Here is an 11,870-nt window from a genome sequence, read left to right on the forward strand (position 1 = left end):
AGCCTGAAGGTGATTTCAAAAACTATTGTTTTAAACATATGTTTTGAGCAATATTTTTCAAACAGCCCTGTTCTGGAATGGTTTACCAAACATATTTTTTTTGTTTTTGAACAATATTGTTCAGTGTTTAAACACTGAACAATATGTTTTGAAATCAATGACCAAACACCCTCTTAGTCATTACAACTCTACTATGTATAGCTATAAAAATGGTTTCATTAGAAGTAATAAAATTGTAAGAATTAGATATCTTAATATTTCTTTTAAAAAAAGAAGGAAGAGAGGAAAAGAAATGGAAAGAGAAATTATTTAACTTATTATATTTCTTAGGTAAAACTCCATAGTGTTCCATTAAGCAATTGATAAGTAAAAATAGCACAATTGACATTATAAGGAAAATTTTGATGTATTCAAGCAGATATATAACTGATTCAAACAGCCATAGTTCAATTATATACACTATATTGAGACACATAACTTTTTACTTTACAATAACTGAACAATAGGGGAAAATCTATTTATTTTAATAAAGCAAATCCTGTTGTCTACATTCTTCATTCAGCTTATACACTTTGAAATCAACCATTTTGGGCCATCACAGTGTCTAACATACTAAATTGTGAAACATAATTACATTTTATAGTAACGCTGTTCTAATCTGTCAGCTTTATTCAGTACATTCAGTACATTTTCCTCACACTTTTAATAGCAATTGAAAGACTATAAATGCGTACTTTTGGATTAGCATAGCAACCAAAAAGGCTTACTTTTACACCAACAAAGAGAATGCCTTTATTATAAAGAAGCGTAGGACTATTTTGCAAAACACTAAGGCATATTTGAAAATAAGAATTCAAATATTTAAAGGTTTCTCATTTTTTGTTTAGTTTACAACATTTAAAACAATACATTTTGTCACATTTTAAACCACTTTGCAGAAACATATCTACAATTTCATAAAGGCAATAGATCACAAAAGTAATACATATAAAATTTTATAAACTTAAAAGAGTGGAAGTTATCCTTTGCATCAACACAGGTTGAACATTTCTTTTATGAACACTTCGTGGCAAATCTATTATTGCATCGGCCACCCTTAAGTATATAGACTTCCGTCCATTTGCTCTATGTGGCTTATTGTTTTGCCATTGTGCCATCCAACATTAGCACCCCATAATTGTGAATAGGTTCTGCAACTGTGAAAGTGAAACTCATCATGAATAAAAGATGACAATGGTGCATTCATTGTGCAAATCACTTTTATATTAGTATCTATATTTTTGCTTAAAGGATCAGACAATGATGTTTTCTCCAAAAATTTGTTATATATGAGAGTGACAATAAGAGATCCCGCAAAGAAAAGATGAACAACTACACTAAACTAAATTAAATACAGAAACAGTTCCAAAATTCAAAGAGAACAACTTCAAGAAACATACACTAAAAAATGACCCTTCTAATAATACAAATCTGATCACAAAAGAACATCACAAACATCAAATTTAATATTCGGTATTTAGTGTCTACATGAAAAACAAAAGTTTTATGAGGCAAAATGCTCATTAAAAGTTAAAACTATGTTTGCTAGAAAACATAAAAAATGAAATATTCAAAGTGAAAGGATCACAGGATTGTTTGAAAGAATTTATTCTTTCTCAAGACATAATACCAATAATGATGCAGAGAGAGAGACAATAGAGAGTAAAGGAGAAAAAAGGGTAAATATTTGGCATTAGTATTACTACTCAAACGGATGAACATGGACATCTACCTATTTTAAAGCCTCAATTTTCTGTTCTCTATAGAAGTGAAATATATAAATAAATTAGCAAACATCTTTCCTATTAGTAAAGTATTTCCTTTTACCCATAAACAAAAAATAAATCAATAAACAAACTTTTTCCTAAATTAAATACATAGATTACAAATACTCATGAGTCACAGTACTCTAGGCATAGCTTCTAAAATAGGCAAAACCACAAAATCTGGGTTGTTCCCATCTTGTAGTTTCTAAATTGTTCAAAATGATCTTTCAAATATCTCATTCTATCACCAACAAAGCCCATCAACAGAATTCCTCTACCAACCCAATTAATTAAATAAAGTAGTACAAATTATGTTTGCTTCAACGTTTTGGTCAAAAATAAATATTTTTTAAAAATGTAAAACTCTCAAAAATAATCAGAAAATACCTAAAAAATAAAAGAAAAACTGACCTCCTTACATAGATAAGCAGAGTGTTTACGACATTGTAATTGGGTCATAGCAAAACAGATACTTGAGATTATATTATAATCTCACAGATTAGACAGGCTTTTGACTAAATAGTTACAGTGTTGGAGAGGTTTGTAATCTTCAAGAATCATAAGAAATATAAGGAACAGAGGGGTTGCAAATTTAGGAATAGAAGGGAGAAAGGGTCTGATGTGGTGGTCGTGAAACCAAGAGATGAAGGTTTAATGTAAAAGAAGAGTCTGAAACATACAATCTTTGTAAGTATTCTACAGTATGAAACTCAAAAGAAAAAGAGGTGTGCTCCAACCAAACATGATCTACTAAATGAATTACAAACTATTTCTGTCAATTTAATAGTAATTACATTCATTGTTTTATAAATGGAAATTCACCTACCAGCAACCATAAAGTTACAACAACAAAAATACATTACACTTTCAGATTTCAAAGTCTTACAATCCAATTTAACCAACAACACAAATATACATCAGAATTGAATCTCACACCATATTCACGTATATCGATTCCATACATGAAAAAAGAGAAGTCTATGAGTGAACATGACAATTTTGCACCCAATCTCCTTTGTATTCTAAAAACATGATGAAGTTTTATGAGGCATGCATAATACATTTTTGATCTCCAAGAATGAGATGACAAATGGTTTTATGTGGCAGACTATCTAGAGCACTAATAAATGTTAATAGAACCTTTGCCACAGCATAGTTCACACAATATTCTCCTGCCCATCTACATCAAAGTACCATTTGATGACCTGCCTCAATATTAGCTCCCTTCTAAGCCATCTCTCGGTGCTTAAATACTGCAGAAACTACTATCAATAAAGCCTGAGATTTTCAATTGCAAGCAACATTATGGGGACAATCTATTCAATGGATAAAAAAGGCTGAGAAAACAATGAACTGGAAAGTGACATGATCTTGCTGCATTGCACGCAAGGACACAAAGACTCTTCTACAGTCACACCATTGGGAAGTGCAAATATGGTTAGATATCTCTTTCGCTTTATTGCCTTACGTTGTTAAGTTGATTAATGGTTATTTAAAATCAGTGAAAAACCACCCCAATCAAATTGACTGTAGCACTCAATATTGTACGGCATAAAAGGCACATTAGGTTAGTAAGGCAAGGGTGGTAAACCATTCTATAGGAGCTAATATATCAGCTAATTCTTAGGATTTTTCTATTAACCAATCCCTTAATGTGGCTCTGGAAAACAGAAAACACAAATATATGAAACACAGATTTTGCTTATAGCAAACACTTCAGTAGTGTTTAAGCATAAAATGCAGTAAGAGTAGGTAGTAAAAATTTCAAAGACCAGAAAAAGAAAGTTTAGTATCTGAAACTTGAATTAATATATCACATACATCAATCACAGCACACAGATTTATCGAACAATAGTTCTTAAACGAAATTATACAGGAAAATTCCTGCAGAGATTTGAACAATAAATTTTCACAACAAAGCACCAAAAGGGGAAAAATGAACACAGAGAAAAGATGCGTATATTTCGTCCAATTTTCACAACAAAGCACTCAAAAAAGGTAGAATGAACACACAGAAATGATGCGTACCTTTCGTCAGAATAGCGCCAATCTCTAACTCCGTATCTCAAAACCTATGGGGCGTTTGATCGTATTTAGCTTTGACGGATGCCGATTGTGATGGTCTAAGTCCGGCAGGGTATGGCAGTGGCCGGTCGTACGAATATCCACTGGTTCGCAGAGTCTGAAGAGAAGATCGATAAGGTTTTAATCGCAAAACAGATCTACAATATTCCGTAAATTGACGGAAACAGAAGAAACTTATCCCGAAATCACAGAGAAGTTTCAAAACCGAATCAAAACAACAAAAAATCATAGAAAGAAGAAGAGGGAGAGCGAGAGAGAGAAGAACGTACTTGGAAAACTCAAAAGGGGATAGCGATGATCAATCGAATCTCCAGTGTGGCGCAAGTCTTTTTCTTTTCTTTTCTTTTCTCCTAGCGGAGTTTGATGTGAAGAGATCGCCTCTATCATAGTATGGCTAGGGTTTTCTTTAGAGAGAAAAAAAGTTAAGAAGACTGATGTGAAGAGAGTAGGTTTTTCCCCTTTTTCCCTTTCTCTTTCTCTGTATCGCAATATTGGCAGTTTTTTTTTTCTTTTGTTTTTTTAAGAAAGAGAAAATATTAAGTAGTCTGAAGAGATAGGCAGATATTTCAAAATTTCAATGTTTTTTTCTTTTCTTTTAACAGTTTTTTTTTTTTTTGTTAATATAAAAAATTATAGCCAAACGGTGTTAATATTTTGAAAACAATATAATGTATCACTTTTTAAAGTTACACATGTCTGAATTTTAAGTAGGGACTTTTCCTATTTGTCATTACCTCCTTAATTTTAGGAACTCATTTTCTCTCAGTTTCTGCTTTTATATATATATAGATATAGATATAGATAGATAAGAACAAAATTTTCCACCAAACTATTTTAGTGTAATCTCCTACACTTCTAATCCTTAACATGACAATTTATAAGACTATCCAATTTTACTATAATTTGTTTTAGCCTTTGTTGGACCTATGTTTATCTCTGTTGTTAGCCCCACTAAAACGATGCCGTTTTGATTTTTTTTTAATTTATTAATTATATTTTTTATATTATCATTTATCTCTAAATTAAAAAAAATAATTAAATAAAAAAAACCCTGAAATGGGCCAAGAACGCCATTGAAAGGTTGCTTAAAATTACGTCTGACTAAGGAATAGACTATAGATGATCCTATAGATATTGTTTTTGGTTAATTTGAAAGAAGAAAAGATTTAGGTTTTGATTGGTTCTTTAAGCCTAGTTTTGAGGATCCTATAATTGTTATATATATATATATATATATATATGCAGTCATTGATATAGAGAGTGAAACAAGGGCTATGCTATTGTAAAGCAGAAGCTTTAATACTAATTTGTTGAGAATAGTAGAACCGTAAATATTTATTTGTTGTGTGTTTATTCAAATAACTGTGGGTTTATGCAAAATAGAAATAGAAAAAACAAAAGAAGCAATCACACGGGAACACAAAGATATTTACGCTTCCGCTATTCTCAACAAATTGGTATTAAAGCTTCCACTTTTACACTAAACTAGTTGCAGACTCGCACGATGCATGAGAAAATTTGATATGATTATTTTTTATTGGATAATTATCGAATTAATATATTAGATTGTATATTTTTTTAAAATTCAATATGTGTTATTTGAAATTATGTTTTATATTAGAAGTTTTTTGTTGTGTAACAAAATATATTTTGTAGTCAGCTATTATATATAGTAAGATATGTATGAAAACACAATGCTATATATATATATATATAATTCATAGTGTGAGAACTATTAGACTAAGTTGTAACTATATATACTTTATTTATTACTATACAAATGTATGTGATTCAACTTTTATAGATATATTTTTCTCCAAAGCATATATTCAATGAATCATATATCATAAAGTGGAAATATAAAATAAAATAAAATGCAAAAAGAAAAACATTTCTTAAGTATCTATACATAAAAACATTAATAGCATGATGATGCTCTAGAGTAAATTATATTTTATCTTATTCTCTTTTTTGATGTAGAACAAACTGTCATGGCCTTTCTGGACTCCCAAGCTTACCTAAAATTGAGCAAGCAAAAAGGCACTAGTAGAAATCATTTGGGCGACGGAGTCGGAATCATATGAAATTTGGTAGGCTGAAGCAAAACAGCATTCTGAGCAATAATCGTCGCTTTGCCATGAGATACCCCTTGAAAATTACGAATTCCTCCATTTAGGGCCCGAAAACAGCAATTTTTCCGTTTATAATCATTTTTCTTTCCTTAATAACTTTTTACTCAAAAATTAGAATAAGATCCCACTTATTTTTGGACGACTCTTAAGGTCAATAGTTTATGATTCTGCATTTAACTTAATTTTTCCATTTTTGGTAAATTTTAGTATTTTGTCACCTAATCGCATAATTAGTACAAATTAGGGTTTTAAACATTTTTCTTTGTATTTATGTGTTTTGTAGTCGTCTAAGGCAAATTAGACTATTATTAATAAAATTGAAGAGTTTCTCTCAAACATTTCTCTGGTGGATTACAGTTTATCTCCTTGTGGATTCAAGGAACCCCTCATAGATTTAAGGTTTGAATGCTCTAAATTGTGTGAAAACACAAGAGCTGTTCAAATCCCAAGATAAAAATTACAGCTCAATAGATTTTACTCTAACTTATACTAAGTGCGAAAAAGAGTAAAAGTGAGCGGATGAACAAATAAACTACTTTAAGCCATAAACAATATAACACAGTAGTAATATGAAAGCTAAAAGAATGGGGAAGAAGAATGTAAGCACAAGATAACATGCCGATGTGTTATCAAAGAGGAAATCGAAGAACTCGGCGAAAAACCTCTCTGCCGCCCTCCAAGCAGTAATCAATCCACTAGACAATCAGTTGGGATACATGGGTTAGCAAGAGACCCTCCAAGTCTAATTTATTCGATGTACCTGAGCTCTCCAAGCTCCTACTCCAACAAGGCTACTCAGAACCATGTCTTGTCAAGCTCTCTGGATATCGCAACAAGCTCCATGTTGCATCTGCCATCCTTGGCTTCTTCCAATGCTTCCCAACAACACCAATTTCTCACTTGACACTTTGAAAGAGTGTGGTAAGTGTTTGGGCTATCAACCTCTCAATGATATGGAAATGGAAAGGTAGGAGTTGAGGAAATCCACAAGCAAATGTGTAGAGATATATAGGTATAGCAATCTCTAACTCTCAAGGTTTTTTGCTAGGATTTTCTCTCAGAAGCACTCCTCAACAATTGTGGGTAATATGGGTATATATAGTGTGGGTACAGAAAGTGTGTATTAGATAGTACGTATTAGATAGTACAGACTGCTAGAGCAGAATGTTTCGTGGGTGTCTCGTGGGAAGGCCTTACCCGCGAGCTACTCGCGAAACATAGCTGTCTCCATCTATCCTGACTCTTCGCATTCTAGTCATGTGCAGGGTACATGCATCATTTCACGGGATGCTTAGTTGCGAGCTACCCACGAAAACCCCTCTATCTTCAATAGCTTGAGTCTTCACACTCTCTCTCTCTCTATCACACAACCCTTACAATTAAATCCCACAATAAATACAAGGTACAACAGATTGAATGAAATTACAATCGAATTTGACACGGAATAAAGCCAACAAAACACATAGTTGTAAATTACAGCTTTACAATCTCCCCCTTTGGCTATTTCATGACAAAACCCCTAAAACAGACTCTAGACTTAAACATGAGTTTGGGAACAGTGGCAAAACTCACTCACACCTAATCTAGAAGCTATGATGCACTTGCAAGTATATACCTGTAACCTGAAATACTCACACACAAGCAAAACTTTCATTAAGCTTATTACAAGTTGAATACATGGTACATACATAAGCAAGTAAAGTGCGATCAAGTTTGTAAACACTATATAACATGTAAACATAGCTTGATCAAACAAGTTCAGTCATTAAAGAATGACCATAATGAAAATTTATCAAGTAAATGCTCATCCGGACATGCAGTGCAATGAAGACCAACCACAATGATCAATTGCATGTCCAACACACAACCAATGCAAAATATACGAAGTATTTGCATCTTGGAATAAGATCCTACTAGGATACAAGTGTGAGGTACTTAAGACATAATAGCAAAATCTTAAAAGTACAAAAAAAAATGCTACAAAGCATTGAGATAAACATAAACATACTGAATATAAGACTGAATAATAAAAGCAAAGTACTGAAGTTATAAACAAAAGCAGTAAAAACATAAACTAGCAATCATAAAAACTAAAATAAACAAAGGTAATCCGCCTATGAACCAATATTTTTAAGCCTACACCTAAGCTCCCCCTAACACTGTGCAAGCTCCCCCTCAAAATTTTCTCCCCCTTTTTGACCGGAATGGCCAAAGGGCTAGAATTGGTCGGACTCGGAGTCTGAACCCTGGCTGACGGACAAATCATCAATCTGAGATGATAAGGCTGTGATTTGACCCTATACATAAGCAAACTGGTCCACTGTGTGCTGCACATAGGAGTCTAACATAGTGTACATCTGCTCTACTATGGCTAGAAGTCTGTCAAGTATGTCTGGTCCTCATGCTGGTGCTGAGGATGATGGATGAACTGAAGGCTGAGTTGATGGCTCTAGAGCAGTAGTAAATCTCTCTATCTCATCCTCTGTATCACCTCCCTCTTCCTCAACTCAAGGCCGTGGTATCGTGTGCACACCTGTTTTGGAGCCCTTGATGTGAGCTGTGCTCCTAGTAAGTGTATGTGCACCAATGGGATAGTCCCTCTGAACCACTGTAAGGCCACTCGTAAGTTTGAGTCGCTTCTTTGCAATTAGGCCCATAATGAGAGTGGGGAAGGGCATTACAGTCCTTGAATTCTGCTTCTCAATGCTCTTTTTCAACAAATGGAAGATGTGCCCACAAACATCAATCTCCTTGTGGGTGAAGAGATTGTACAAAAACTTTGTCCTTGGAGTTGACAGTGTAGTGAGGTTGGTGACCGGGTACAAGTTATGGATCATTATGTATGCCAAAGTTCTCATCTCCAGTGAAAATGAGATTGTATTCATGGATGACTTCTTCGGTGTACCACCATGTATTTGCACCATCTCCTCAGTCGATCCTAATTTGTCTTCATATTGGACTGAGATTGGCTAAGAGGGAGGACGAATCTCCAAAAATTCTTGAATGCTATCCCTTGTAATCACAAATTCTTTGTGCCTCACCCAGCAATCTATACGGTCTCCTTTCACAGTAGCATTTGAGAAAAATTCTCTTATCATCTCTGAGTAGACAACCCCAACCGGGTTCAATAGCTTGGTCCAAGTCCTTTCTTTGAACACCTCAGGGATGACGATGTCCTCAAGGGTTTCTAGCAGTCATTGTATTTCATATCAGCTTCAGTAGGCTTGAATTTATTAGAATCAGTGTGTGCACGTTTGGAGGTTAGTTTCTTGGAAGCTAAATGTTTGGTAGGAGACATAGTGTGTGCATGGCATGGCATAGAGGCATAAAAATGGGCAAAGTGTGTAAAACACACACCCAATGATCAAAACATGTCTAGCATGGTCAATCAAGGGTAGACCCAAACATTGGAACTCATTTGAGTCCAAACAATTCAAAAAAGTCACTTGGACATTTTGACAATCACTCGGCATGCAACAGTGTACTACACCGATGAACAATGCATGAACATAATGGAATCTGCCTCAATTATGATTAGAACGCCTCAAGGGGCCAACACCGATACACAAACATCAAATGGGGCTCAGCCCAATCAAAATTTTGGAAAAATTTTCACAAATTTAAGAACCCCAACCCATTTTCAAAAAATCCCCAAAATTTTAGAACCCTAACTTAAATTTCTGTATAAACTCAGAAAAACATGAAGAAAATGTTTTAGAAAACATACCTTGAAGTTGGAAATGCAAAAAATAAGCTTGAGAGTGATATACCTAAGCCATCCAAGCCTAATCTATCCGATATACTTAAACCCTCCAAGCTCTTACTCCAACAAGGCTACTCGGAACCGTGTCTTATCTAGCTCTCTGGATCTCGTAACAAGTTCCATGTTGCATCTGCCATCCTTAACTTCTTCCAATGCTTCCCAGCAGCACCAAATTATCCCTTAACACTCTGAAAGGGTGTGGTAAGTGTTTGGGCTATCAACCTCTCAATGATATGGAAATGGAGAGGTAGGAGTTGAGGAAATCCACAAGCAAATGTGTAGAGATATGTGGGTATAGAAATCTCTAACTCTCAAGGTTTTTTGCTAGGGTTTTCTCTCAGAAGCACTCCTCAACAATTATGGGTAATGTGGGTATATATAGTGTGGGTACAGAAAGTGTGTATCAGATAGTACAAACTGGCAGAAAAGAATGTTTCGCGGGTGTCTCGCGGGAAGGGCTTACTCGTGAGCTACTCGTGAAACACAACTGTCTCCATCTGTCCTGACTCTTCACATTCCAGTCATGTGCAGGGCATAAGCATCATTTCACAGGATGCTTAGTCGCGAGCTACCAACGAAAACCCTTTTGTCTTCAATAGGTTAAGTCTTCACACTCTCTCTCTCTATCACACAACCCTTACAATTAAATCCCACAATAAATATAGGGTACAACAGATTGAATGAAATTACAATCAAATTTGGCATGGAATAAAGCCAACAAAACACATAGTTGTAAATTATGACTTTAGAAGGTTTACTATCCTGAAGCTAACAGTTTAGTTTTTGCCCATCAAAGAGAGCATCATGTGTGCTTTCTTCTAGCTTTCACGACATCATTTTTGGCATTTCAATAAAGATGATCAACTAAGAAAAGTAAAAGCTTACCAAGAAAGTTCAAATTAACTAAAAATTTGATGGTAGAGATGCTAATTATTTGTAATAAAATGACCAAAATAAAAATAACAAATAGATTTGAGAAATACACATAAGATTTCCCAAAGAAATTTTACCAAACACATGGGATGCAACAATACAAAATTACTAAACCGAATATTTTTTGACTTTTTTGATACTCTACAAATAAAACAACTTTATTCACTTTTGTCATAGTATAGACTATAGAGAGATTACAATGTTTATTATAATCTCTCTCGCTTAGAGGTTTTTTTATAAGCAGTTTGATTGAAATCAAAATATGCTTTTTATTTCTTTTTATTTTTTGGCCAAAGGCAAGTCAACCTACTAGATAATCCAAATAATTATCATAAGGACCTGATACCATAGAGTAATTTTTAGTAAATGTTTGTTATATCAAACATTTGATGATATTTTAGGCTTAGATATCATAGATCTAGCTTCTCAACATAAGCTAAATGTCTCTCCCCAGTAAGTCTAATTAGGGGATTCTCCACAACATTACCAACCAGAGTCTTGTAACGGCAAATTGATATCTTTTCATTGCTTGTAACAACTATAACATTGTCTTTGTGAGTTAAAAGCTCATTTGCCACAACCATATGCTTCTTATACTTCTTAAGAGCCATTTCAGCCTTTTCCAAAAGTATTTGTATATTTGTCTCTAGCTGTTTAGTTAGACAAAGGAGAACATTCAATCCCATTTCATTATAAAATAACAAAAAGTCAAGGAACTTATAGCAAAAGGCTTTCTATACAAAATTATAGTATAAGGGAGACTAATAAGCCCTCCACTTTCTTCAAGACATAGGGGATTATGAAAGACTATACATCCTTTGCCTACCATTTTCTCTTTCTCAAATTCACATTACCAAAGAAGTATATGAAGCTAAAAACATTGTGAATACATCTCTGTTTAGTGGAAGTCCATTTGTAGGCAAATTCAAATTCGTAACCATGTATATTTTGTTTTGATATAAACTCAAATTTCAATTTTTTTTTTTTAAAGAAAAAACTATATATGAACCCAAACCAAAATTCAATCAAATTTATAAGAGTGATTTGTGATGTGAAATTTTAAAAAATATAACACAAAAAAATTAAATAAAAAAATCAAGCAAGAGAGAGAGAGAGAGAGAATGCTCACAATTTTTGTGTGGAAAAAACATG

At 33.7% G+C, this 11,870-nt stretch overlaps 1 long non-coding RNA gene across 1 annotated transcript; it reads right to left on the bottom strand.

Moving 5' to 3' along the window:
* Positions 1–823: 823 nt before the first annotated feature.
* LOC115989094 lies at positions 824–4,389 on the bottom strand. The gene is made up of 3 exons (XR_004091776.1): positions 4,160–4,389; positions 3,834–3,987; positions 824–1,196 (listed from the first exon to the last, which is right to left on the bottom strand). It is a non-coding gene; the product is annotated as an uncharacterized LOC115989094 (long non-coding RNA).
* Between the last annotated feature and the right edge of the window lie 7,481 nt (positions 4,390–11,870).

This window comes from Quercus lobata, chromosome 5 (assembly GCF_001633185.2).
Source record: "Quercus lobata isolate SW786 chromosome 5, ValleyOak3.0 Primary Assembly, whole genome shotgun sequence".
NCBI classification, from domain to species: domain Eukaryota; kingdom Viridiplantae; phylum Streptophyta; class Magnoliopsida; order Fagales; family Fagaceae; genus Quercus; species Quercus lobata.